This window comes from Poecilia mexicana, unplaced genomic scaffold, assembly GCF_051168715.1.
Source record: "Poecilia mexicana isolate PSO_F unplaced genomic scaffold, ASM5116871v1 scaffold_8, whole genome shotgun sequence".
NCBI classification, from domain to species: domain Eukaryota; kingdom Metazoa; phylum Chordata; class Actinopteri; order Cyprinodontiformes; family Poeciliidae; genus Poecilia; species Poecilia mexicana.
In genome coordinates this window covers 23,414,682-23,417,955 of record NW_028263377.1, presented here as the reverse complement: position 1 = coordinate 23,417,955, position 3,274 = coordinate 23,414,682, and positions in this window count along the sequence as shown.

Here is a 3,274-nt window from a genome sequence, read left to right as displayed (position 1 = left end):
AGTTAAAATTATTTCTAATTCATTTGTTTACGTATATTTGGTCAGTATCATATTAACCCAAGTCATTCATTTTAAAAGATAGTTATCCCTGATTCTGACTAAATTCGAGAAAAGTTACAAAACAAATCTCTGAAAAATGTTGTTGCTCAGTTTTCTGGCATTTACCAAATATAAATAATTTTGGTAACTCTAAATAAACAAAAACAAGAAAATTTAAGTCTGATTTAACACAAATGTGTTTGTCTTTTTTTATTCATTTTGTGCAGATACAGGGCTTCCCCCAGTGTCTTAAGCCTGGCGGGCTACCAGGCTTTGCTTGCAACCCCACCAGGCTAAGCATTGCTTATTTATTCAAGTTTTTCAAAAATATTTGCATTTTTAAAGACTTAATAGTTGGTGTTCAGATATTAATCTTCCAATCTTCCAATAACACATAATTATTAAGTGATATTTTCAAATTTCCTATCAATTTTAAACATTTTTTGCTCAAAAATGCAGCGTGACTGCCTGAGCGCCCAAACCACCAGGCTTAGCAAGCTTTCTGGGGGAAACCCAGTAGATATCTGGTTTTGAACTGTCATCTACTTTGATCGTTTCTTCATCTCTATTGATGAGTAAATAATGGTTTAAAAATGGCTTTAATTACACTGTTTGTAGCTCCACTTCTTCGGGTCGCAGTATTTCTAAATATATATATTTCCAGGTTCTGGTTCTGGTGATTGCTTGATGTAAATATAATCACCTGCAGCTGCCACTGATAAATATCGGCTGGATATTATTAGTATCAGATGAGCCGTGTGGCTCCTCCCGGCAGATCCTCGGCGTGTCACCGAGAGGACAACACTGCCACTCAGTCAACGCCGGACAAATGAGAAATTCCTCTACCCACAATGCAACACGGGCTCAGGAATGCCAGACAAAACAAAGACTTGGGGGTCATTAAATAAACCCCAACCTCTTTTTGATGTATGCAAGCCAGGAGGGTGCGTGCTGCATGCGGAGGACAGGAGATTAATAATAATTCAGAAAACGGTGGTGTGGTTTGAGTGGCTGTCAGGTGTCAGCCGCTCCATTTTCCAGTTACATTAGCAGCAGTCTTAGCTCATTTTCTTGCATAAAAGTCAAACTTGTGCCCACCACCCTATAAATTGAAGCCATCATGGCTGACACCTGCAGAAAGTTCTCATACCAATGTGAAATCCCCAGAAAGCTGAAAGCCTTGGCTTTAACAGCGCAGCTCCCTTTTCTTAGATTAAAAATCCTAAATTAAATTAAGTGTGCCATCAGCGTGTGTCGCAGGGGCTTAGGTCTGGAGAGGAGAGCTAATGGCGAGCGAGCTCCTTGTTCTTTTATTTTATTAATTCCCTCGTCTTGCTCCTTGTTTCCATCTCATACTGTATCAGCCCCTGTGACTCATCTGCTGCAGGAGCGAAGACACAGAACCGTCCAAGAGTGGGGAAGTGGGGGTGGGCACAGTGCCCGCCTGAGGCAGAGTGAGTCACGACGCACCGCAGGACCCATTCATCACAGCGTGGCGCTGGCACTTTCCTGCACCTTGGCACTGTCCATCACAGCCGGCACCGCCAGACGTAAAAATAAGGCTGCTTTATCTCTGGACTCTCATGCTATTGTTGACCCTCATCTCCTCAGCATGCAGTCCAAGGCAAAGGAGACGAGTAAAGCGCTGTTACGGCCCAGGGCCTTTTCCTTTGGGTCTCTAACATCCATGTTTTGGACTCCTTAATTGGTGCTGATTGGAAGTGGAGGCAGCTGGCCAGTGTCTCCAGATGACGTCAGATCCACCTTAAGATGCATCACTTTCTCTGACTCAGCAGCTCATTCTTCCTGTCTCCCTGCCACTCTCCCCTTTCTCCCCCAACCAGTTATGATTTTTGTTAAATAAATTCCCTTTTAAAATATCTCTGGTGTTGCTTCCCTTTCATTTGTTATGGTTTAAGAGCCGGACCATAACAGCGCCAGGACAAAATCACTGCTTAATATCTGGTAGCAGTGGATTTTCACTGGCAAGAAATGCAATTTTATTTAAAATAATAAAATAAAGAGTCAAAATGGTGACCAAGGGAGAAAAATAATTTATTTAATTCTAAGTAGTTATTGCGCTTCCTTATCACATTCCTGTGTATGCAAAAAAAAACTTAAATATAAAAACCTCCTAGTTTTTCCACCAAATATTGATCTCTGAACTCTTCCTGAGTTGAAACATTAGTTTTGTTGTTTCTAAATGACCATGAACTGGTTTTCTTTGCATTATTTCAGGTCTGAAAGCTTTGCATCTTTTTCTCATTTTCTGCAAATAAATATTAAATTTTTGCTTGTAATTTCAGAGACATGTCAGCAGTTCATAGAATAAAAGAACAATGTTCACTTTACTAAAACATAAACCTAGTAAAATCAGAGAAACTCATCATTTTACAGTATGGTCCCTTATTTTTTTCCAGAGTTGTAATTATGCAATTTGACAATTCAACAATAAATTTGCTTAATGGAAACAAACCAATTGTGGGAAAAAGTTTTTGTCTCTATGATGGGGTTGTTTTTTGACCAAATCTAAAATGGTTTATTCCATAATACCTTAATATTGATTAAAAAGTACTAGTTAAACTGGCAGATTATTTCGCTTATAACAAGACATCTTTCTCATAAGTAAAATAATCTACCGGTACTTTTTAAAATCCATATTAAGGAACTATGATGTAAAACAAGCTCATATGTTTTACTTGTTAGTTTAGTCTTGTTTCAAGATGCTAGTCCAAAAATACTTGGTTAGATTTTGTATTTCTGCAGCGTTCTTATGTTTGGTATCTATTATTTTTATAAACCACATGTGTGTTTCCATCCAAACAGTCCCCGTGTTCAGGGTCAAGAGATTTGAAGGATAAAAATTAGATTTGTTTCTGTCTTTTCAGCTCTGCGCTGAGGTTGGTGGGAAAACGGTGACAGAGCCGTGTTTATTTAATCTTACCTTTCACACCTCTTCACCTGACTCGAGAGATTTTGTTTTTATAAATTATGTGCCAGACATACGGCGTCACATTCATGTGTTTACTTCTGTTGTTGATCGAACTGTCACAGCCGATTTTCTCAGCTTATGCCAGATATGAATAATGCAATAATAACTCAAAAGGATTGAAAATACAAGGCTCAGTGTCAGATGAGGAAGAGTGAACGTTTTATCCCAAAATAGTAGAACTTTCTGTGGAGGAAAAACAAATAGATAACTAGAACTGCAAGCAGTAAAAATGGGCTCCCTGAC